Source organism: Lissotriton vulgaris, chromosome 4_1 (genome assembly GCF_964263255.1).
Source record: "Lissotriton vulgaris chromosome 4_1, aLisVul1.2, whole genome shotgun sequence".
NCBI lineage: Eukaryota > Metazoa > Chordata > Amphibia > Caudata > Salamandridae > Lissotriton > Lissotriton vulgaris.
In genome coordinates this window covers 1431555511-1431582429 of record NC_141691.1, presented here as the reverse complement: position 1 = coordinate 1431582429, position 26919 = coordinate 1431555511, and positions in this window count along the sequence as shown.

Here is a 26919-nt window from a genome sequence, read left to right as displayed (position 1 = left end):
CCCTAGGTGAATCGGTTAAATAGTTTCTGACATGTATCCCCTAGATCGAGATAGAGAGAGAGAGAGACAACTCAAGAAATGTACATATTGTAAATCACTCCGCAGTCACTGTATAGTGACATTATTGATTATGTTTTTCCTAAGTCTTCTGATTATTGTTGCGAGTATATTGCTTCCCATATACTACCCTATCTTCAAGCGTGAACAATCTGCTTACAATGTTTCTGCTGAACATTCTTTTAGTGAATTACCGCCTCACGAACTGTCCTACAGACTTGCGCTGCGCAACAACACATTCATTAGTATGTTACATCACTCCCATCAGACTAACAATGCTACAAACTGCTGGATATGTGGCCGACTCCCTCCCTATCAGAAATACAAGGGAGTTCTGCCTCTTTTCCCGTACCCGTTCACTCACAATGGCTCCTGTGGTGCATGGTTTAGATTAATTAATTCCTTAGATTCTGATATTGCTGTTTTCAAGGGGAATTGGATTTGGGGAAACCTGAACCTAGTTCTGCTCAACGTCTGCTACCCTGACACGAAGGGACTTCCCATTAGGACAGGAACTGATCTAGAAAATGAAGTATATGGATTAGGTAATTATACAGTTAACCTCATGATTCTTACTGTTGAATCCGAAGCTGCACCAGTTCTCCCTGCTATGTCAGTATTACCAGTCACAGGTGACGTATGTGTCAGAAAGAAGGGTTCAGTACACTTAGGTCATAGTAAATGCACTACCGTGGTCGAATTCAGTGATCATGGCAGGTCTTCCTTTAGAGCTACTCGTCATTCCTATTTTGTTTGTGGCCATACCGCATACATACGCTTACCTCCAGATTGGGATGGTACCTGTTACATTGCCTTCCTTCTGCCACCTGTTTTCCTAGCCCCTCCTGATTATCACAGAAATACAAATCTAGTAAAGAGTAGACTCAGAAGAGATCTCCCGATTGTCGACTATACTGAAACGGCATGGGAGCAATACACAGATTTCAATAAGGGATTCTTTTTCTTCACAGGCCCCGTCCAAAACAGTAAACTAATACGAAGATTAACCAGAACACTCGAAGCAGTAGTAAATGAAACTGCCTCCGCTCTAGGTAACTTAACAGAGGAGCAGTCTGCTATGCGGGTTGTTGTCCTTCAAAACCGTCTTGTTATTGACGTCATCTTGGCAGATAGAGGTGGAGCTTGTAAGGTCATCGGGTCAAGTTGCTGTGTTTTCATTCCAGAAAACGCGCCAACGGTATACCAAGCTATTACACGTCTTCATAAAATTGCAAGTTTGATACATCAGAATCCAGGCACCTGGACTTGGTCCGGTTGGTTCTGGACAACATTGACTGCTTGGGGATGGAAGATCCTATCCTTCCTAGGCATTGCCCTTGTCATAGTATTCAGTTGCTGCCTGTGCCTACAGTGTGGGCCAGCGATTTGTGGACTGTGTGCCACATCGTGCATTGAACATTCCAGTTTTTTCTCAAACCGCCAAAGGAAGAAAGAAGAGCAAATGATGTTACAAGAACAGACTGATCGATTCATGAGGATCGATATATCATGAAGGGTCCGTAGGGAACAAGGAGGGAATGAGGAAATATAAATTTCTGGTCAAGTTATGTTCCCTAACGTGTACCCCACCGTCTCCATGTACGAGTTTAAAGTGCATGTAACTTCCCTCCTGTGCCAGTTATCAAGACGCAAATACATTTGCGTCCAACGTTAACATGTCCTCTATCAGACCCACCCTGAATGGGTTGAATATTCAGTTTCTAAGTATGCCATGCCAACGTCTTTTTGTGGTGTACTTTACACGTTTTTCAGCTCTGGCGATGTAGGCCCTGAATTCTGCCATCGAGCCTTTTTCTGCCTTCTGACTCCGAACGCCTCAGCCTGGGCTGCCTCTGTACCCGTGACCTCTGCCTTACTTCCTGCGCGGCTCACCGCGCTTGGCTCAGCCTGCTGCCTGCCAAGACTGTATTCAACCTTCGAATTATCTGTTCCGCTCCTCGAAAATACATTCTTGCCTACTAGTTTAAGTAAACATTCCCCCAGCTGCAGAGCAAAGGGCTCGGCCTCACTGTCTCCGTGCAAGTAATTCATAGCCTCTGTTACCATGGAAGGCCCATGCCCCCATGCTCCTCATGCAGACACTTAGACGCTTATACACGCACTCACAGTCAGTATAGAATAGCTTCTGCCCCAGAGACCTTTTCCGTCCAGATAATATGGTTCCTAAACATCAGATATCAGATATGATAGTGGTACAAGTTGATCTGACATGCTAGACTTCTGTCTCTTTCCGTTAGTGTAAATGTCAAGTCCCCTGCACCCTCCAGCTTCACGTCATGCACACGTCATGCAGCTGCGCGCGCATCCAGGCCTCAGATTTCTGCTGACATTGCAAGATTCTGCTTTTGTTGCCACCCACTTATGACACTTACATGTGACGTATCTAGCACACACCTCTATGTTCACGCCTAGTTCACGCCTTCTAATTACGTATCAAGACCACGTGTGTGTTTTATCTTGTTTCTCTCAGCTGTTACGCCTACTGTATTGGTTCCTATCATACGATTTAAGTATATAAGCTATGTATTGTCAATAAAATATTGCTCTATCCCTTCCTGCACCCCTGTGGTGGCAGGAATATGATAACCGGTTCAAGAACCATTCCTTTTTAAGGAATAAAACCCCTAAGAACTCTAACACCACGGACTCTGTCTCTTTCTTTCCGATTGAGTTATTATTGATTAAGTACTTACCTGCATAGAAATTAGGACGGTAAATCAAATATTTACCACAACTCCATCCTAGCACCAGCCTTTTACTTTGCCAAAACACACCACAGGTAGAGGTTCCCTATGGTGGAGACCCTCAGATACCCTTAAGGTGAGAGATTGCTTAGTGGACCATGAGACAGGGGGTAACCATGCCAGAGCATATACCACCTCATATGGCCACTCAGGCAATATAGGCTTACCTGGTCAAGGATAGCCTTATCTCCTTTCGTTTAGGGGGGTTATGTAGGAAGGTGGATATCTGACTATGGTTGCCCCCAACTTTTTGCCTGGTGTTTTGCTGGTTTTTCGACTTAGTTGACCTGGGGCCCTGCTATTCCGGACCCCAGGCCCACTGCTCTCTCTGTAAAATGGATTCCATGTACTCTAGGTACATATCTTATTGGATACTGAGTCACCTTATCAGCCCCTGAACAGTGTCCCTTAGGTACCCAGGGCATAGGTGCACCCAGGGCCTACCATGGGCTGCAGCATGTATTATGCCACCCCTGGCTGGCCATCCAAATCTGACACAACTGGCTGATCAATCAGCTGGGGCAAGGTGGTGTAATCACCCTTTGCTTTAGATATAGTATCCCTATATCTAACCCTAAAATGGACACATATCCTCCTATCAGTCACTCCTATGGCAGGCCTTATCAATCCTGAAGGCAGAGTGCTTGGAATTATGTAAGATGGTGCTCTAGCATGAGCTGAGACTGTCTGCAGGTTTCGGAACCAAGTCCTTTAGCTGTTTCCATGAAAACGCTATACCATATACTCTTAAGTGCATTATAATCCTCGCGGTTATTGCCAACTTTGGTATAACATTATCAAAACATGTCGAGTAAGGTGTCATACGAATTGGAATACTACCCCCTCACCAATTCTGGCGACGGAGGTAGCATTCCACCCTTCTAGAGGGACACGACATGTATGTAACTGTGAACCCCGGTTAAAGCTAACTCGAGCCTCAGCATCACAAAATGGATGCTGCCACCACAGACACAAGTCTAACCTCCTGCTGCTGGGAGTCCTTCCAGCGAGGGAGGCTTGGAAAAAAGGTTTCCTGCCTTGGGAGGTTCTAGCACCACCCCAGACAGGATTTTGTGTATTAGGTAGGACAGGGCTGAAAGGAATGAGACATGCCTGGGGCACACAAGGTGTCCCTGTGCATACTCCGGTCTAAACCAGTTCCTGGGGCACTCCAGCCCCAGAGCTGGCGCAAGACCGGACATATTTATTTATTTATTTATTTATTTATTTATGTCATTTCTAAAGCGCGCTGCAACCCTACGGGCATCCTGGCGCTGAAAAAAGTGCAACTAGAAAAAACTGAACATCAAAGGGACAAGTGAGTGGAACAGCTCTAGGAAAGTGTGATTTTGGGGAAAAGCCAAGTCTTTATCCTTTTGCGAAAAAGCAACAGTTCGTTGGTTTTCTAATTGCCAAGGGAAGGCTATTCCAGAGATGAGCTGCAGCTATGCTAAAAGCTCTGCCACCATGAGTAGCTTTCCTAATCCTAGGTACACTGAGGAGGTTCGTGGATGAGGAGCGGAGGGTCCGTGTGGGTTCATACCACTTGAATTTGGCCTGAAGTGGCTTAGGACCCAAACCATGCACTGCCTTGAAGACGGTGCACAGAGATTTGAACCGGATCCTCTGATGAACGGGCAGCCAGTGCAACTCAGCTAGAGCAAGGGAGGTGGAGGACCGACGTCCTCGAGAAAGCACCATCTTTGCAGCTGCCGCCTGGATGCTCTGGAGTCTGGAAATCAGATAGGCAGGAGATTCCAGTAACAGAGCGTTGCAGTAATCCAGGCGGCTGAGGATGGTACTTCTGACCACGGTTGCTCTGGTGTGTGCTGGAAATAAAGGCAGCAGCTTTCGAAGGCCCCGCATTAAGGCGAAGCAGCTGCTCACCTGTCTGTTGACGTTGGTCTCCAGACTCAGGTTGTCATTGAGACTGACCCCCAGATTCCGCACTGTTTTTACTGGTGCCAGTGGCTCACATGAGTCTAGAGGCCAAAAGCCAACAGGCAGGTTTCTGCCTATTCTTCCCACTTTGCATTGCATTATCTCAGTTTTGCTGCTGTTAAACTGTAGTGAATTTCTTTTTAGCCAGGTTGCCATTTTCATTATGCAGGTGTGGAAGGTCTCAAGAGATTCTGCATGGGCACCATCCAGGGAAATCATCAGCTGCGTGTCATCCGCATAGTTGATCACGCTAATGCCGTGAGCCTTGATGATGGCCATCAGGGGCTGCATATAAACATTAAAAAGGATCGGGCTAATCGCAGACCCCTGAGGGACCCCATGTGGGACCATAGCGAACTCAGACTGATACGGGGGCAATGCCACTGCCTGCCATCTATCTGACAGATAAGAGCGGAGCCAGTCAAGTGCCATACCCTGTACTCCAAAGGTTTTCAACCTAGTCAGCAGGATGTCGTGGCTCAACGTATCGAATGCGGCGGACAGGTCAAGCAGAATCAGAATTGCTGATTCTCCCCTGTCCGCCCTCATTCTCAGGTCATCCAGTACCATCAGTAAAGCTGACTCGGTACCATGGGCTGGTCTGAAACCGAATTGCTCCTCTTCAAGGATGTTATTTGTTTCCAGGAAGAGGGACAAAGACCTACTGACCAGCCGTTCCATGATCTTAACTGGGTACGGCAGGAGTGAGATAGGCCGGTAGTTCTTATGGCAATTGGGGTCCAGATTAGATTTCTTTAGCAGCGGTGTGACAACTGCCTGTTTCCACTCCCTCGGCACAGTGCCTGTGCCGAGGGATTGGACACATAGCTGGCGGAGTACAGGAAAGAATTCAGCCCCAAATTCTTTAACTATTTTATGGGGTAGAGGATCCAATGGGGATCCAGATGTTACATTGAGGGCTAATTGCGTGAACTCTTGTTCTGTGGGAGTAACAAATGTATCCAGGATAGCCCCTGGTGCTAGGTGTTCATCCATTTCTTCATTCTTCTTTCCATTCTCCATGCTGCTTTGGTGCTGCACTATGGAGGGGGGGCATCCTCCATGCTTTCTATGAGTTTGGAGATTTTTTCCTGAAAGAAGGAAGCCAAACCATCACATAATTCCTGTGAAGGCTTGATATTGCTGTTGGTGCAGGCAGGGTGGGACAGATCTTTCACAATTTTAAAGATATCGCGTGATTTGTTAGAGCTTTTTAGGATAAAGGCAGCAAAGTATTCTGCTTTGGCTGTGGCAATCTCTTTCTTATATCAGGTTATTGTCAGCCTCCAAAGTAGTCTATTCTGTTCTTCATAGCCTCTTCTCCATTGTCTTTCTGCCCTTTAACAGACATTTTTCAGATCTTTCAATGTTTCTGTGTACAAAGGATAGGGGGTGTAACCACCCCCCTTCCTGGTCCCACCCAGAGGAGGGACCTAGTCGCAGTACAGCCCCCTTTAGCCGGATAAAGGTAGGAGCTGGTCCCATTCCAAATTAGATTATCCTGAACAACTTTACAAGAAGAAACTCTGGACTTCGACGTTCTGCTCCACAGAAGACTGAAGAAATCTCCCTTGTGGGAAAGGAGTGTCCACCCTGCACAAGCAGGCACCATCAGCGTCCAGCGGCTTCCCTTTGTCGTCTTCCCTTGAGGATCCAGACTTCAGAGCCTGACGAGACCCAGATTCCCAGACCTCTCCGACCTCTACCTACATCTGCAGCACAGCTGAGATCCGTGGGTGCGACGAGACACGTGGGACCGGCCATCTTGAAAGAAGCAGCACTTCGCTCCAGCACGACTTCTGAGGTAACCTCGTCCAAGTGCTTTGGGGACTGAGAAGCCCTGACCCGGAGCAGCTCCTGCACCGAAGACCAGCCCTCCAGCATCCACGAGATCTGCGTGGGGCCCTTCTGCCTGTTTGCTGCTCGACGCGTTGTCTGGTCACTTGCCGGCTGGCTAGTGACCTCCTAGACGACGAAACCCAAAATCTTCACTGCTGGTATGGTTGCTCCAGACTGGCCCTTGCTCCCTTCCAAAAGAGGAGTACCCCAGACCCTCCTGGTCCACTCCAGACGCCGTTTCCACTCACCACGTGGGTTGCCTTTGCCAAGGCCTGTTTACTCCAAATCCGAAGCCGACACCGCCGACAGCGAGAGCCTGCATGGGACAGCTCGTGCCTCCATCCTGGTTGTCGAAGACACCACCTGGTCCACGTGGCTGCAGAGACAAGCGTCCACCCTCACCTGATCGCGACGACGACACCTGGCTCCACTCCTGGTTCCACTCCAGTCACTGGCTAGTGACTTTGAACATTGTCCCCTCTGCTTTCAGGTTCTTCTCTTCACCGATCCACCCTTGGATCACACCGGACATCTTCCTCCTGATCGCCTGCAGCATCTTTTCCTCCAGGCTCCATAGACTTCAACGCCGGAACCCGACACGACTTGGCACCTATGCACCCGCAGCCTGTGGGTGAGGTAACACGAGCATTTCGGTGCTCAAGGGTAGCTTGACTCTCCTAGTGTCCAGTTCCACAGTCGTTTTAGTTCTACCTAGTCAGGATCGTCCGTACTCACCTTTTTCCTGAACTGTACTGTCCATAGACACTGTTACGCATCTCGCGTGTGAGTTCGCACTCTGCACACGCGTTCCGTGGGCCTCCTATTACCTACCTAGAGTTAGTGTAGTGTGGTCCCAGTGATCCTACAGCCTCTGGACAGCTCCATTCCTAATATCGACTTTTACATTCCACTTACTTAGTATATGGTTTGTCGTGCCCCTAGGGCACCATTGTAATTTGTGCAACTTAAACGTATTTTTCCTAAGAGTTTGTCACGTGCTTAGCCCTCTGATCTCATAAAGAGTTCAGAGGTGTATGTTAGTTAATAAATACTTGTTTATTTTCATAACAACCTGTGTGGTGACCTTTTTACTTGGTATTCAAGGAGTTATATGTGGTAAAACACATGGCTTCACATGCCAAAAGAGTTTAGCCTAAGACTGCTTTGTCCATGCTACCACTAGGATAGCTGGTCTATAAGGTTGACTTACAACCAATCACCATAAGGGTTGTTTGGACTGATACAAGGTGATCACTAGAACTAGTGAACATCATATATCAGGCCAACTTCTCACACAAGTAATACATTTAAAAATTATCATTTACAAAACCTTTGAAATTCACTGAAAAAAACATAGGTTTCAGCCACGTTATAGTTAGGAATTAGCATTTAAAAAACCTTAGAAATTCACTGAAAAAAACATAGGTTTCAGCCACGTTATAGTTAGGAATTAGCATTTAAAAAACCTTAGAAATTCACTGAAAAAACCATAGGTTTCACACATGTTATAGTTAGCTGGACATTTCACTCATACAAAACCATTGAAATTGCCCCGTTATAGTTAGTACGGCTAACTATAACTCGTCATGTTGAGCTCACTATAACTCGCACCCCCGCAATGCACTGCTGATGACGTTACATATTACATCATTCGTGATATGGTCAGTGACATCACTGATGACATCTCAAATGACATCACTGATGACATCATCCGGTGAATGTGGGTTTCTGTAATGTTTAAATGTGTTTTATATATATGCCAAGGTGTATTGAAGAATAAGTGGGTGTATAAGTGTCTGGATGAAGCATTTAATAGGCGCGTGACTGACTGTATAAATGTATCTTACTGAATACATGGGTTAGTGACTAAACTGTCTAAATGTCTACATCAGTATGTCTATTTTTGTGTAAACAGCTGCATGTGTTGGTCAGGAGCTACACACGTGTCTATATGGGTTATTGATTGGTTGCCTGAGTATTTGTATGGAAGACTGAGTGTGTGTGTAGGAGGGTGGGAGGTTTGTGACTCTGTGCGTAGATGTGTGACTACTTCATTCACTGGGTGTATGGGTTCAAGAGTGCATGTTGAAACGGCTGTATGGATGGGTGAGTGTGCATATGGGTGTTTTGGTGAGTGAATGGATATCTCAGTGCTACATATTCAAGTGACTACATATGTAAAAGTCAGTGTATGTGAGAGTTGGAGTATATAAATGACTACACGTGAGAGTCAGTGATTGTGAGAGTGGCTGTACGGATGAGTGTGTACTTGTATCAGTGATTGTATAAGAGTAAATATATGTTAGTATCTGTATGAATAAGTGATGTTGTGTGTATATAACTGTATAAGTGAGTAAATAGAAGTGTAATTGATTCTTTGCAGGGCTGACTAGATGTATGAGTAACTCTGGATGAGTGGAGGTGTGGGAGTGTTTGTATAGGTGTATGAGTGCCTATAATAGTGTTGTGTTGATGAGCCACTGCATGTATGAGTGACTGTATTGGTGACTGAGGGGATGTGTGTAGGAAGGTGGAATCTGACTACATGGTTGCCCCCACTTTTTTCCTGGTGTTTTGATGGTTTTTGACTTAGTTTGTCTGGGATCCTGATATTCAGGACCCCAGCCTAGCTGCTTCTTCTCTAAATTGATTGCATGTACTTTAGGTACACTTCAGATTGGTTACTGGGTTACCTTTGTGAGTCCCTAGTATATGGTACCTTGGGTACCAAGGGCATAGTTCCCCCAGAGGCCTACCAGGGGCTGAAGTATGTATTATGCCACCCCTGGGAAGCCTTCCAAAATGGCAACACAGGTCTGCTACTGCAGCCTGGGTAAGTGGTGCTTGCACCCCTTACTAAGATATAGGCTACCTATATCTACCTTTAAATACAGGCACCTATAAACCTATAAGACACTCCTATGGCAGGCCTTAACAATCCTGAAGGCAGAGTACTTGGTTTTGTGTGAAAGGGTTCCCAAGCATGAGCTGAGCCCCTCTGCAGCTTTCGGAATCCCTTCCTTATAGCTGTTCTGATACAGCTATACTGTATACTCTTAAGTGCATTATAACCTCGCGGTAAATGCTAACTTTGGAATGGCTGCATCAAAACATGTCGCGTTTGTTGTCAAACACTTTGGAATCCTACCCCCCAACCCCCCCCCCCCCCCCCAGTTCCTGGCGGCGGGGGTAGAATTCCACCCTTCTAGAGGGAGAAGACATGTACACACTTACCTGACCAGTAATAGTTTAAAAGAGCCCCAGCATCACAAAATGGATGCTGCTGCCACAGACACGAGTCTGACCTCCTGCTGGTGGAGGGAACTCTGGCAGGGGAGGCCTGGACAATAATTTTCCTGTCCCCAGACAGGCTTTAGTGTGCTGGGGGTGTACTGGGGCAGAGTGGGTGCAGTCAGTGAATGCTTTTCAGACAGTGCCTGGGGCACACAAGGTGTCCCCGTGCATAACCCAGTTCAAACCGGTTGCTGGGGCAATCAGCCCCAGCTCTGGCACGAATCTGGACAAAGGGGAAGGGGTGTAACCACCCCCTTACCAGTTCCTCCCATAGTTGGGACCTTAGAGTAAGCACCATCCCCTACACTTAGTATAAGTATAGAAACCCAGTCCCTAGGACTTTAGATTACCCTGGAAGAAACTCTGCAACATATATCCTGGAACTTCAACATTTTGTTTCGACTAGAAGACGGAAGGATCTCCCTTGGGGTCAAGGAGTGACTCCTGTGTTCAAACAGGCTCCGAAAAAGCATCTTGCCGGTCTGCATTTTCAAGGCTCCCGCCGGATCCCTAAGAATCTGCGACACAGGACACAGACTTCCAGACATCTCCAAGGCCGACACGAGATCTCAGGAGAGCTGAGACCTGTAGCCATCACAAGAGACGTGGGACCGGAACTCCTGGACACCGTGCACATTTGCTAGTGCATCTACTTCTCGAGCTTTCCCGAAGTTGTGCATTGGGCTACTCGTAGTCCAAGCCCTGAGCACCATCTGCACTGAAGATTGTGGGCCTATACTCCACCAGTGTTCCGTGGGCCCCCTTCTAGCATTTCTGCTCGAGGCCCCTTTGAGAACCCTGGTCCATTGACTAGTGGGTCCCAAAGAAGGTAACTCTTTTGCTTCTGGGGCTTCCCTGGTTGCTCCAGACGTGCCCTGACTCTCCTTCAAAGGGTGAGTCCCTCAGACCTTGCTGGTCTGCTCTGAAGCCAATCTTTGCATTCTGCGTGTGTTACTGTTGCCATGGCTTGTTGTGTCCAATCTGGATACCCACACTGCAGCACTCGACATCCGACATGGGACAGCTCGAATCCAGCTACTGATTGTCATCAATGCCTCCTGGTCCTTGTGGCTGAAGAGTCAAGCTTCACCTACTGCACCTGAAATCACCCGACATCGGTGGGCATCTTCTTACTGCCTCCCTGGTCACTGGCAAGTGACCCAGAATCTGTCCCCTCTGCTTTCAGGTTCTTCAGATCTTCAATCCACCCTTGGATCCATCCGGAGACTTTTCATCGGGTCGCCTGCAACACTTCTTTGCAGCTCTCCATAGGAAACGACGACGAAACCTGACACGAAAAGACACTTATGCACCCGGCTTCCCTGGGTGAGGTAACACCAGTACTTTGGTGCTCCCGTGGGTTTTGACTCTTGAACTGTCCAGTACTGAAGGGGTTTGTTCCTAGTCCACTCGTAAGTGTCCTTAATCCTTAAATATCTAATCGCAACTTTCTCCATAGAAGTCAATTGTGATTCGCAGCTGTGTTTAGACCCTGCACGCGTCCCCCATGGGTCTCCTGTGTCCCTACCTTGAGTGGTTACTGGTTGCACCAGCGGTTCTACAGGCCCTAGGCCTTACCTCTATGTTCACAGCGGTACTTATACCACTTTCTTCGTATATGCTTTCTGGGGCCCCTAGGGCAAAACGTATACTGTGCTAATTTACTGTGTCGGACTTAAGTTTAACTTGTGTACTTTTGCCTCTAGCCTTCTAAAGAGACTAGAGGGATGTGTTTAGAATACATACATATATATTTTATATATACCTGGTGTGGGTCTCCTTTCATTTGGTCATTCATGAGATTATATAACAAACCAAAGCACACAGCAGTAGACCAAGGTTTAGCACATCAACTTCTTCTGTTTCCAAATTTCTAGTGGTGCAACCACTCTCACCATTCGCCGCCAGGGATGTCCGTCAAACTAGTTTTACAAGAGAATTGAGAGGTGCACTCAGTGAAGTCAATGATACAAAAAGTTCATAGATTTTGTGAATCTTCTGTTCTTTCTTTAATGAGTTCTTTATTTTCTCTCTTTTTAAAATACACAGGCACCGCCTGTGCCTGTGTATTTTAAAAAGAGAGAAAATAAAGAACTCATTAAAGAAAGAACAGAAGATTCACAAAATCTATGAACTTTTAATTCATGAGATTATAGACTGGTAAAACAAGTTGCTTTACATTCCTTCAAGACTTGGCCTGAAGGCTGCTCTCCACAGCTACCACTAGGACAGCTTTCTATAAAGGTTGTCTTTAAACCTACCATCAATAAGGGTCATTTGGACTGGTGCAAGGTGCCCACTAGAATAGTGGACAGCATACGCCAGCCAACTTCTCACAATGTGTATGTAGACCTAGGAATCAGTGAGTGCATACGTAGTAACTGGTATTAGTGCCTCTAATGTTTCAAAAATGGTAGTCTGTATTTTAGAGTGGGTGTATCAAAGGTTTTATTAAAGTGTGAGCAGGTGCATCAGATTTTCATGTGGATTATGTCATCAGTGATGTCATTTGAGATGTCATCAGTGATGTATTCAGTGATGTCACTGACCATGTCATGAATGATGTAATATGTAACGTCATCAGCAGTACATTGCGGGGGAGCGAGTTATAGTTAGCTCAACTAACTATAACGGCGGAATTTCTATGATCTTGTATGAGCGAAATCTCCAACTAGCTATAACGTCCCTGAAACCTATGGTTTTTTCAGTGAATTTCAAAGGTTTTTTAAATGTTAATTTGTTACTATAATGTCCCTGAAACCTATGGTTTTTTCAGTGAATTTCAAAAGTTTTTAAATGCTAATCTGTAGCTATAACGTCCCTGAAACCTATGTTTTTTTCAGTGAATTTCAATTTTTTTACATGCTAATTTTGAATTATAATGTTCATTAAACCTATAGTTGTTTCAATGATTTAAAACTATCCCTTTATTATCAACCTAGTAAAAACAGCCAATATCTCCAGTTTTCCAGCAATAGCTTCCATAAAAAAGAATTTGTCACACATGAGAACAACAACTAATGGTAATAATATACAGAGTAGACCAAATTCATATTGCAAGTCCAAACGAACACTGGCAGTCTACACTGCGGACAGCAGAGCTCACAATTTCAACAATAACGTCCCTGAAACCTTCATATTTCCACAGTGTATTTCATAAATGTTTCATCTTTTGTTCCATCCACCTGCACTGCGAACAGCAGGGCTCACAATTCACATTGAGTCGCAATAGCAGATGACACAGTCCAATAGGCAAGAGACATTGCTCCCAGTGTGGCCCCCCAGACCACGCATAATCGTTGACTGCGCACATGCTGAATGCTTCCGATGCCCCTACGTCAGAGGAGCACAACTCATGCACCCCTTCTGATACAATATTTTGAGTATAATTACACATCTGCTGTCCTACCTCAGTGTATCACAAGTCATGATCCCCCTTTACAATATAATCTTTTCTCTATGAGTTCATATCTGGTAACCGTACCTTAGTGCAGCACAAATTATTGATCCTTTATGATTGAATCTCTGTGTCTGATCCAATGATTACTGTTGTATTTGTTGCCACCACCAACCATTCATGGAGAGTTGACTTACAATCACCCCACACACATTCACCACAGATGTCACTGGACATGTGACCCTGTTAAAAAAAAGGAGTTGAGCGCATGTGCCTGTACCCAGTTCCACTATCTATCTGTGGCCGTGTGTTCATTATGTATCCAACATTCTGCCCCTAGGTCCTACCCCATTACACTTTCTAGCCAATAACCTCAAGCATGATGTGGCGTGACATGAAAAACAGCTTTGAATAATAGGGAAAAAATAAGAGTTGTGAATTGCTTGAATAAATAACAAAAAAGGTTTGTGGATGTCTTCGCTTACTACGGGGATAGGTGGCTGTGTTATTGGTTTGCAGGAAATCTTAGAGGAATGTGGACTCACTCCACCATGGTTTGCGGATCACAGCACATGTAAGCCACTTTTCCTGGAAGACACTCTTGATACTTTCTGTATATTTTTCATCGCCCCCCAAAGGTGATAAATGCTACATTTACTGTTCCCTTAACTCTAATTCACTTGTCATCACTTTCTCTAAATTTCGTTTTCAGCCTAAGTTTGTAAACTCTTTCTTTCACAAGATTGCTCCTATTAAAACTTTCCATGAAGAAACAGTAGGTGACACATTTGGGGGCATATTAGCAAGGGCAATATCTCCGCTTTAGCTGCACTTTTGCCGCTAAAGCGGCGATATTTTCATCGCCCTATCAGCAAGCTGTCGCTAAAAGCTGTTAGCGACAGCTTTCTGGCGAAAGCGTCCGTTTTGGGGGCTGCTTTGCATGTCAGTGGTATTTATCGCTAATGACATGCAAAGTAGGCGTTCCAGACTAAAAGACCACGGAAACAGCTGCTAGCAGACCTAACGCCTATTAGCAATGAGGCCCCGGCCCCGGTTAGCGATGTAAAAAGTTGCGCTAACCGCGGTTATTGCAGGAATTTTTACACCTGCTAAAATCCTGACTTAGCCATTATTCTCAATGAGAGGTGGATTCTAAGGCTGAATCCTCCCCTGCCTATTAGCAAGGTTTACGTTAGCGATAAAAGTTTAATCGCTGTTTTACTTGAGTTTTTGGTGGTTTTTGCCCCTATTTCTGGATCTTTTATCGCATTAGAGAAAAATGTTGCTAATAACGCGCTATCACCGCGATAAGATCCAGCGTTAAAAAAATATACGATAAGCGAGATTTGCGATATTTATCCCACGCCCTTGCTAATATGCCCCTTGGTTTTTTCCAAACCATCATGGTCACCTCAGCATCAAGTAAGAGGGTCTCAAGGCGCTTGAGGGAGGGGGGGAGTTTTACTTATCAAATATCCAAGTTTTTTGTTGTTTTCTGAAGGATAGGTGGTTCTGTGTGAGGCGGAGGTGGGTGGTGAGGGAATTCCAGGTCTTGGCCGCTAAGTAGGAGAAGGATCTTCCTCCCATGGTGGATCTTTGGATGCGTGGAATTGCGGCGAGGGCTTGATTGGACGATCGAAGTTGGCGGTGGGGGTGTAGAAGGACAGTCGCGTGTTGAGGTATTCGGGTCCTAGGTCGTAGAGGGCTTTGTGTGCGTGGGTGAGGAGGCGGAACGTTATTCTCTTGTTGACGGGGAGCCAGTGGAGGTCTTTCAGGTGATAGGAAATGTGAGCTTGGCGGGGGATGTCTAGGATGAGTCTGGCTGAGGCGTTTTGGATGCGTTGGAGTTTTTTCTGTAGTTTGGCTGTGGTTCTGGCGTAAAGGGTGTTTCCGTAGTCTAGTCGGCTTGTGACCAGTGCATGGGTGACCGTCTTTCTTGTTTCGGTGGGGATCCAATGGAAGATTTTGTTGAGCATACGTAGGATGTTGAAGCATGATGATGAGACGGCGTTGACTTGTCTGGTCATTGAGAGGGAGGAGTCCAGGATGAAGCCTAGGTTACGTGCGTGGTTCGTTGGTATGGGTGCGGTTCCCTGGGCCGGTGGCCACCAAGAGTCGTCCCGGGCAGAGGGGGATGATCCTAAAATGAGGACTTCCGTTTTATCCGAGTTTAGTTTTAAACGGCTGTTCTTCATCCACTCGGCTACTTCTTTCATCCCGTCGTGTAGGTTGGTTTTGGCGGTGTTTGGGTCTTTGGTGAGGGATAGGATCAGCTGAGTGTCGTCTGCGTAGGAGATAATGTTGAGGTTGTGTTGGCGCGCAATGGATGCGAGGGGACTCATGTAAACGTTGAAGATGGTGGGACTGAGTGAAGATCCTTGGGGTACGCCGCAGATGACTTCGGTGGCCTCTGATCTAAAAGGGGGGAGGCGGACTCTCTGGGTTCTTCCGGCGAGGAACGAGATTATCCAGTCAAATGCTTTTCCTTGTATTCCGACGTTGCTGAGGCGTTGTATAAGGGTGCTATGACAGACTGTGTCAAAGGCTGCGGAGAGATCGAGTAGGATGAGGGCAGCAGTTTCTCCGTTGTCCAGTAGAGTTCGAATGTCGTCTGTTGCTGCGATGAGGGCGGTCTCGGTGCTGTGTTTGGCTCGGAAGCCGGACTGTGAAGGGTCGAGGGATTTGTTGGATTCGAGGAAGGCGGCGAGTTGACTGTTGACGGCTTTCTCAATGACTTTGGCAGGGAATGGGAGGAGCGAAATGGGGCGGTAGTTCTTAAGTTCAGTGGGGTCTGCTGTAGGTTTCTTCAAGAGGGCGCTGAGTTCGGCATGTTTTCAGCTTTCCGGGAAGGTGGCGGAGTTGAGGGAGCAGTTGATGACGTCTCGGAGATGGGGTGCGATAATGGAGTCTGCTTTGTTGAAAATGTGGTATGAACATGGGTCCGTTGGCGATCCTGAGTGAATGGTGTTCATCAGGCGGATGGTGTCTTTAGTGGTGATTGGGTTCCAGGCGTAAAGGTTGTTGGAGGGGGGTTTTAGTTCGGAGGTAGGTGGGGTGGGCTGGTTTCCAAAGCTGTTATGTATGTCAGCGATTTTGTTGTGGAAGAACGAGTAATGTTGTCACATACTAACTACCATCATACACTACTTCCTGTATGCCACTTACAACTTCTTCTTTCACCTATTTCCTGTTTCACTCTAAAAAAGGAGCATGTTTTGCAAATGCTCTAGTAACTGTGGTGGTTGGGTTTCCCTCCTGGTTATGTGCCACTGGTTTCCTGTTTTAACTCCTAGAATCTTGCTTCTTGTAGAAATCTGCTCCTTCTCCAGGAATCCTGCTTCTATCCCAGAATCCTTGCTTCATCTCCTGGAACCCAGTTTCATCTCCTAGAATACTGTTACTGCTGCATCTGGCCCTCACCTACTCTGGTCCAGGTTTTGTGAGTGGCGGGTTCCTCAACAATCTCCACTTTGGATATCCTGTCTACCAGGAGGACCTTTAGGATCATGTTTTTATTCCTCCAACCAGTGGCCCTTCATGGAGACATCTGTTTCTCCTGCATGATTTCCGAGGTGTTCAGCAACACACTGCCTACTGGAAGGGTCACCTTTGCTTCTGGAAAATTCGACAAGGGAAGAAGGTGTGACCACTGCGGTCTACTTTCAACATGTTGGGGCTGAAAGCGGATAAGCATGGAGTTAGAACATCAGAATCACCATGAAGGTAATTAATCCTTACCATTTCATTCCACTCACATTCCATACCACTGGTTGTGAATTTGACTTTATAGCCCAAATACTGAAAGCAAAACCTCCTGTCGTAAGTCAGCATCATTGCAAAAAGATGCTTACAAAAAGCTAAAGGGGTGGCCCAAGTAGCAGCAACAAAAATGTCTTCAATGCGGATATGCATTTGAAAAGCTATTGTTACCGCCTTAGTGCTAGTGAAATGAGAGCCAAGCTTTGTATGAGGTTGCACTCCTCTAGTTATTTTAGTAAATCCCCCTTATGAGTTGAAATGATGATTCTAGTTTCTTAAAGTGCTAATCGTCTCCAAGAGAAAAGTCAAAGCTCTAATACACCCAGGTTAGGTAATGTCCTCAGCCTAGGAAGCATGAGGTCTTGGATGCAAACTGTGATATGATTCATCAGAGTAGATGTAATTTTATCAAAATGGTTTAAATAAAAGGGGCCTATTCTGAGCCCAGCCTTACCTATGAGAAGCAATAAAAGGATCAATGGAATAAGGATTCTGAAGTTATTTTATCCTTATGGGAACAGTCATTCCAATGTAATTTTGAACAATAGTTTAAATGGGGCCATCCTTGTTCAAGTCTGACATCAACATATATGAGGTAATGGTAAAGACTGGGATCAGCATAGCATCTGAACTTAACATTTTACTAAACCCTGAGGTAGTTATGTAAATGTAATGACATTTGGAAAATTAATTTCATAATTGGCTTAGATAGCAATTGGTAGGCTCTATCAAATTGTTAATAATTGCTTCAAATGTGGCTTCTGTGCAGTTCCAAAATGACACAGATTTTTGTAAGGTATTACAAAAGGTTGATGGGTTTCTGTCCTCACCTTCTGGGCAAGAATGTCCTGATCAGAATGGATAATATAACAGTGAAGGCATATATATTCTTGAGAGGGGATGGGGGACTAACTCAAACGTTCTGTCTAACATTTTGGACCAGATATTAAAATTGGCAGATTTTAATGTTGCCTCCCTTTCGGTGGCTCACATTCAGGGTATTAAATTCAGTGGCAGATACTCTCAGCAGAAGGATTCCTTCTTCCCAGAGCTTTTGTTTGAATTCCAGTGTCTTCTCTCACCTTGTTCAGATCTGGGGGAATCAGGTTCTGGAACTGGTTGCCACTCTAGAGAAGGCTCTACTTTAGCACTTTTGCACAAGGAAGAAAGGGCCTGGAGTCAGGATTCACTGAACTGCTCTAGGCCTCAAGCTCTTCAGTATGCTCTTCCCCCATTCTCTTCGATTTTGGCGATTCTAGTAAGAATGAGGAGAGAGACAGCTCCTGTAATTTCGATTGCTCCATCTTGGCCCAGCTTATCTTGGTGTCCTCTACTGATTCTGGTGAGAATTTGTCGTCGCCTGTCTTAGACCTGGCATCTTTTGGCGTGTTTCCTCTGTCTTTTTGATATCTGACATTCCGGTTTTGACTCTGTTTTTGTTGGTTAGTGTCTTTGAGTACTTTCTCACTGCTGTTCATTGGTAAAGTGCAAGTGCTCCTATTGTAAATTGTGTTATTGATTTGGTGTTTCTACAGTAGGCATATTTAATTTACTAGTAAGTCCCTAGTTAAGTGCACTGAGGGTGCAAGTGTCTGTAAATCAAATGCTGCTAGAGGGCCTACAGCACTGGTTGTGGCACCCAGACAAGCAGCCCTTTAAAGGGTTCTCAGACCTGCCACTGCAGTGTCTGTGTGCAGTTTGTAACTGCCATGTTCACCTGGCAAGTGCACACTCTTGCCAAGTCCTAATATTCCCTTTTCTTACATGTAAGTCATCCCTAAGGTAGGCCCAAGGTACCTCTTTGGATAGGGTACGGTGTATTTGAAAGGTAGGACTTGTACTGGTGTGTATGACATGTCCTGATAGTGAATGACAGCATAATTAATTTTTTACTATGCAAAGGCTATCTGTCCCATAGGATAGAATGGGAGTTTACTTATAACATCTAATAAGCATACCTTCCCATTGGGAGAAGATGGAGGAATGGGGTTTGGTATACCTGAACTTAGAATATCAGTCAAAAATTACTTTATTCGGTCATTGCGACCATAAAACTCAGAATATAAAAATGCATCTTTTAGTAAAGGTGATTTCTGTGTTCGGTGTTTGAAAATACCACTTTTAGAAAGTAGGTATTTTCTTGCTTAGCCATCCTGTGTGCCTCTGATGGTTTGTGGATTGACTGTCTGATGACTTTGGAGTGGGCTGGGGATGTGCATTCTCTTCAGAGAGCCACTGGGGTTGGGGGTCTGAGGTGTGTCCTGCCTTTCCTGGATGAGTCAGGGCTGGGCTGAATAGACCTGGGCTGCATTTAGAGTAGTGGGAGGAGATTTCCTTGCGCCTGAAAGGGCCTGGTCTGCCTTGGACAATGCTGTCTCCGTCTCCTGTCAGGAAGCTGGGCCAGTGAGGACAGAACTGGTTTGGGTTGGGCACAGACACTCTCTGCCCAAGAGAACAAAGAGAAATGCAGTATAAATATGGGAGCCAAAACACCAGAACTTTATAACTCACTTGGATCAGGGAACCGCACTCAGCACTGCCTCGCTTCATTTTGACCTCCTCGCTTCACTTTGCCGCCCTGGTCTCACTAATGACATCACTGCCCGCTGACTGCGAAACATGTGACCGCAGAGTAGTTTGGGGGCACCGCTTGGTAGCCACATGATGCATCACCCCGTCCCACACCCCCATCTGGGCCGACCGATGCTAGCTCCCACCAACCAACACTGTTGCTTGCACCGTGACCAGTCAGCACCGCCACGAGCACCGTCTCACTCCACACCGCAGCCCTGGTCTAACCGATGCTGCTGGATGACCGTCACCTAGCCGCTGACTGCACCGCGACGTGAGGGCAACACACGCCGCACCGCTTCACATCACAACCGCAACAGTTGCCCCGACTGGCCAACACGGACATGTTCGGCCGCAACAAAAAGGTACTGTTTACAACGCTACCGACACCACGACTGACATAGTCGGACGGAACTGTTGGATTTTGCTGCTTTCAGCACCGCTGTAGCACTGGGCGGAGCTAAAAACCTCAAGGAACTGCATTTTAAGGTTATTCTTGCAAAGTGCATATTTTTAGTACTGTAATTTGGATTTTTATTGTTTTGGTCTTGTTTTGAATATATTTAGCCTTGGGTATTTTTCTAATCTGGTGTTGGGTCGTTTTGTAGTGTTTTCACTGTATTAGTGTTGGGTATGTGCAAATGCTTTACACACTGCCTCTGAGATGCGCCTGACTGCTCATGCCAAGCTACCGGGCGGGGTAAAGGGGTTATTTCAGTAATTTATCCCCCTTATCCTGACCAGAAGGAAGGGTCCCTACTTGGAAAAAGGTGTAAACCATTGCCAATTAGTGACCCCCATTTCTAACAACCTGATATTGTTTTTATATATTGTTCATAATTCTCTCCTCTCTATGCTTTACAGTTTTACAGCAAGAAACCTTGAAGAGGCTTGATAGAGCGCGATGGTGCTCTTTCATTTGTATGGGTGCATTATAATCATGAGTAGTTCGCACCTACATTTGTTTCTTGGTCATGTTAACCTGTGATAGTAGAATGTGTTCTGTAATAATGTGAAACATGATGTGCTAGGTATGTATTTCAGATAACGTGGAGAAAGGAGTGTTGCAATATATGCATGCTTAGCTGAAAACCTTAATGGGTTAACTTGTGCTAAATGCTTGCACTTATGCGTGCATCTGATGTGTTCATGTAACCTGTTGCTTTAGAAAGGCTCAATATAAGAGCTCATTTATATGTAAACTAGTGGGGCTTCCGTATTATTCTCTTTTGTTGGCCTATTTTTGTAGGTTTGAATGTACTCTCCCTTGTGGCCTTTATTCATGGAGTTAATGTTCGAATTTCAAGTGCATGTTGGATTTGTTCTTTTCTCACGTTTCTGTTACAGGTGGAGAAACTTTTGTTTAATAGTTAGAATAATGCTTTTGTTTTAGGAGTTGACTCAGGGGAGGAAAGAATACATTTACCCAAGAAAGCTCTGATAATGTAGGACGGTGTTCTTTCTGACTGGAGAAGGCCTGGGAATCAAGGTCATCGATCCAGGAGCTGGGAGTATCGAAACTCACTGGAAAATGAGCTGTGAGGAGTGACCAGCCGGGTGAGGTGATCGGAAGACGAGCAGTGTGCGTGCTAAGAGATTTTGGTGTTTGAATTAGGGACAGTGCAGCGGTGGTTGAGTCAGGAGAGGAGAGGAGATTGATGAGGAGGGAAGGAGCATCTTAGAGCGAGCTCTGTAGCCTTTAGCTACTTGACCCATACAACATGAGTGTACTTCTCAGGACGTCTTCACGCACTGACATCTTTTCCTGACTTGCCTGGGGAATGCTAAGTAGGGATGTCACGTTAGTGGTAGAGTAGGGCCAGACTAATGCTTTTTACCTACGAACCTCCAATGAAGACCGATCTAGACGTGGGGGCACTTATTGCCTGCGTTCTGGCTTAAAAAATGTCATCTTTTCGTGTTCCAGAAGCTAGATTTCGGTCATAGGTGTGGCTTTGCATTAGTTCCAATGTATTTTTTACAACCTCATCTTGAAGTGCTTGTATGTCCAGTTGTTTTTGGCTTTGTAATAAACCCAGTAAACCTGACAACCTGGAGTCTGTGATTCTTCGTAGACCTGATTCTTTGTGCTGGTGATTCCAACTGAATTAGTTATTTTTGCCCTCTACACTTCTAAAGCAGACATCAAAGGTCCATCGACCAAGGGTTCTGGAGTGCAATTGAGAGAGGGAACCCAGCTCCTTCCGGCTCTACGTAGCAGCATGGAGGATGAATTCAGAGGGTTAATGAGGACAGGGCTTTCAGAGCTTATAGAAGAGTTTCTACTTTAAAATCATATTCTCATCATTGGGGTTCATTTAGGAAATTGTGTGAATCCAAGGATCTGGATCCATTAACAGTGACTTTCATTCAGATGTTATCCTTTTCCACATATTGCTTTTCAATTGTGTCTCAAATTGATTACTCTTTACTTCAATAGACAGCAAGTAAAGTATTCAAGCATTCTTGAGATTCTTTTTTCCCATTTGAAGGGTTTTCTTATTATCAGGCCTTCTGTTTAGCCAGTGGTTCCTTTTTGGGGTCTCTTCATGGAGTTAAAAGCGTCAAAAGACTTGCCTTCTGTATCTGTAACGTTTTGTCTGCTGCTGTTTATTCAGCTATATGTCTTGGTGAATTGGGTTCTTTGTCTTGCAAACATCCTTTCTATAGAGTGTTTCCAGATAGGATTGTCCATGGATCAGGATCTTCTGTTGTTCCAAAACATGTTGAACAGAAGATTACTCTTCCTGATGTATGTACTGCTCCTTCACCTTCAGAGGAAGAAAGGCTACATTCTTTAAATGTTAGATTTTCTCTTCTCTTCCATTTGAGTTTCAGATTCGTTGTTTGTGACTTTTGGGCTGGCTGATAGAGGTTCTAAACCTTTTGCTCTGCCCTTAAGTCAATAGATCAGGTATTTGATTTCATTGGCATATAAAGTTTCTGCCTCCATTTTTCCAGTGGGTGTCCAAGACAGGTCTACAAGAGCTAGGCCAGCTTCCTGAATTGAATATCAGGAGCATTTATGAAGGAGATTTGTAGGGCAGCCACATGGGCAGATCCTTCTATTTACATTAGGCATTAAAGAATAGAGCAAGATCCATGATTGAACAAGATTCTTGGTTCGAGAGTACTCTCTTCTATGATGTAATCAATGAGAACTTTCTTTTTTGTGGAATTGGTATTTTCACAATAAATAGATTTGAATAGACTGATTACTTAAGTTGTCCTTTGAGCTAAAGTAAATTTAACATCATAAAGAATCAGGTGAGGGGGGAATGAGCAGATAATCTCTTCTATTACTTACAAGTAATTGCATTACTCCGAGTCCTTCCCCCTTACTTGATTCAATATTCACTCCCTCTCGTCATTTCCTGTTCAGGCTGACATAATTTAGTCTGCAGCTCAGATAAAACAGAAAGTGTGGTGGGGAGAGAATATACAGTGTGTTTTTTCCATTTAAGCATGGGATTCGTATGTTTGGGGGGAGGCGGATACAACTCATAACATAATAAATCAAGTGAGGAGCACGAATTCGGAGTAAGGTAAATTACCTTTAAGTACTTCAAGACATTACTTGAACGCCCATGTAACCCCACTCCCGATGACTACACGATTTATGAATAGAATAAATCAAGTTCAACTCATTGTTCGCATTCTGAGGCACAGACGTGCACCTACAACAGACTTGGATAAAATGGCATATGTTTTTGAACCACGTAGTTCGTTACATTTGGAAATCTGGATGGAGGTCTGCTTGCTGCGTTGTGCTGAAACACACCTCAAATCCCAAAATGATGAAAATAGTGAAACATCAAAAGCAAGAGTGCAAACTGATTACAACATACATTAAAGTGGAAAGCCGCCAATCACCAGACAGATTCCAGCACAAAAGTGGTAATTTTATGTAGATGCAGATCCCCAAAAAGTGCAACAATTATTGAAAACGGCATTAAAACAAAGCTATCTTTGAATGAAGGGAAACGCTATGTAGAAGAGGAGGACTAAGACGAAATGTAAATTTTATTGGCATTTTCAGACCATGGTGGGTCTGTATTTTACCTCAGAGAAGTAACGCTAATGGTACTAACAAAACATCTCACAAATGGGAAACAAATCTGGCTACAAACTAAGCCGGATGAACATAATCACACTCATGACTTCCACACCTTTAGGAAAGAACAAAATCATTTATACACGCACGCTGTATCGTGCAGGTCAGGAGATTTGTTAGGGTTGATTTGTAAACAACACAAACCGTAACTGTAAACAGTGCCATCTGTTATCTAATGTTCTGGTGGCCGAGCTAATGAAATGTGTGTTGACGCTGCCAGGAATGATAGCATATCTTTTAATCGGTGTTTGATGTAGATTAGCAAGATGTTTTAACATGAGATAACATTATTTCAGTTTAAACAAAGGGGTAAAGAAAATACGGAAAAGGGCAAAAAACGCTCAACAAGAAAACCTCATCCAGAGCATATTTTAGTTACTAAGAGGGTGTAATGAGCGAAGTAACGCCAAAATGCACCACAAACAGCTTAATGGGGTGACACGCCTGTGAAGATTTCCTAAAAGTGTGTGTTGGATGAAACACACCTTTTGCCACGAACAAGCTGCCAAGTCACACGTGCAATATGTGTGGTACACTAGCCAACTAAAATCTACACACTACTAACCTGGGGAGGGTAAGAGAGGAAGAATGTCAAAGCAATTTCACTACTATCTCTGAACACTACGGTCCTCATTAGGATGGAAAACGACTTGATAGCTCCTCAGTTTCCCCGCCCCTGAGGGTTACTGGGCCACTGTGGACGCCATTGACTATGAGGTTTGTTTTGGGGGTTGGTGGAGGGATATAGAATTACTCTTCATTATTTGAGGACGAGTGGGCAGAATTTTTTGTTCTTTTGCTGAATCTCGTAGTTTTCCTCTCATATTTTCCATAGCGATTTTAAGTGGTTCAGCTGTCGAAGTGTATGGGTGGAAAACAAGGGGCAGTGATGATGCTGCAAAACGTGTAATTTTGATAGGACCACTGACTCATGTTACTGTGCCCATAAATATTAAGAGGCCACATGGGAATGAAGTCCTATGCTGTATCTCCTGAGTGTATTTATGGTGGCCCACCGAAGGTTGAGCACACACATAGGCTAGGTCCTGAATAATATCAACTAAATCGTACACATTTGGCAATGCAACTGACACTCCTGACAAAATAGCCTGTATTATTACTTGTGCATCTGTAGAGTGATGTGCATTCTCCATATTTGGCATAGGAGATGTTCCTAATCGATTGTGTTCTCCCTCTGGAATACATTCCTCAGTCAGTTGTATCTAGTACTGACCATTTACCCTACCGGAAAGCTCTAAAGAAAGGGCTTGCTGCTATGGGGAATCAATGCCATCTTCCAGCATTCACTGACTATGCTTATAAAGTAGTTGACAGACACTGAGCAGACCAATTGTACAAGTGCCACCTCCCTCCCCAATAAAAGGCAGGCCCACAATCAATTTCTATACAAAAACCCAAACTCCGCTAACTTACAGGTTAATTCAGTTTAACTCTCTCCATACTCTACAGTCAGTCTTACTGCAACATTCAGCTCCAAGAATTCACCAGAAGATTTGTACTGTAGATACAGCCGCATACTTGCCAGCTCAGGCACTACACTGTCAACGAGGGAAAACACCACGTTTTACAGTGCTCTTGAATCATATTAAAAGGAACTTATATTTGCATAGAGGACTTTCATTCTATTTACTCTAGGGCCCAGAGATCCCAAGACTGGATCACACCTCTGTGCGCACCCAAACTAATCAATGACAGGACATTATACCATGACATTGGTACTGGTCATGTTGATTCACAACAAATCACAAACACAACAGTCTTTAGAGAGGGTGATGAGTGTGTTAGGCATTACACGCGGAAACGGCAGAAGAGACGAGAAACCTTGAGGGTTACGCCAGGGATTTAATCCCTTAATAAATTTACAAACCGGACCAAATGTGGAAACTTACTGTGCAAAGAATGACGAAGCATACAGAATACATAAAATTGTAAATAGCCTTGAGAAAGCCCTGGCGCAATTCGCCACAGGGGCGAAACACGTGTCGGCTGTCTACGTCTTTGTCCTCACAAATAAAGAGCAATTTTTCTATAAAGAACGGACTCCTTTGATTCTATTCATACAAAAAGGATTGAGCCTAAGGACACTAAGATGTAATGCCTAACACACTCATCACCCTCTCTAAAGACTTTGTTGTTTGAAAACTCAAGAGGTCCAGAGTTTTCTTGAGTGTGTTATCACCTTCAAAAATCGGTGAAAACCAATGTGGACTTGGTTTCCTTTTGTGGACCACCTCTCCTTTACACAAACACAACAGTGTTATTGAAGCCAAATTTAGCACTCTAAAAAGGAAATGCAAGTCTATGGTTATAGAACATAACTTAAAAAAATCAAAGCAAATAATCAGCGCAAACCACATGCAAAGGGTGATGCATCAGTCGAATGAGTATTCACCAGTAGAAAAGAAAGCCGCAGCACCAAGGGTTTGACCCTTAGTCCAAATTGGACCATAGAGGTAAACCCACCTGTGTCCTTGAGGGACGGTACCACCACCTCGAGCACTTGACCACCTGCCATGGTCTTATGCCGCCCCAACGTCATGCTGCTTCAGGGGCACCTATAAAGTGGTACATAGAGCGGCAGCCCCGGGCCCTACATTGATGATTTTTGGCGTATGCGTAGGAGATTTTTGAATCCTGATATTACAAATATAGCCAGAATCGCAATTTGATTAAAGAAGATCACTAATTTTACAACATTAATCAAGAGAAATTTATCTCTGCACCCTGTGAATATTATCCGGCACTTGCAATGTGCAAGAGTAGTCTCAACATCGATATTGAGGCTAAGGTATTTTAAGGGATCGGATGAATTGTTCCCCTTTCTTATGAGCATTGGCCCATTGATCACACTTGGTTAATTGCTGTAAGAAGAGACTCGCAATCAGGATTGAGCATAATCTTCTCATGACGCCCAACCAGCATAATTTGTGACAAAAGTTTTTGGAAAAATCTTTTAAACAAGCCTGAAGAAGGAGGTTGGACCTGTACAAAACCCTCCGAAACGCGTTGCTTTTGGTCTACCTTTACAGAAATAAACTGTCAGGACATTCAATGTGTATTGCATGTCATGTGGTATATAATGATGTATCAATATAATTAATCATGTATTTGTGATGAGTTAACAAAAAATATTCTTGTAAGATTTGTTTTAATCTTTGTGT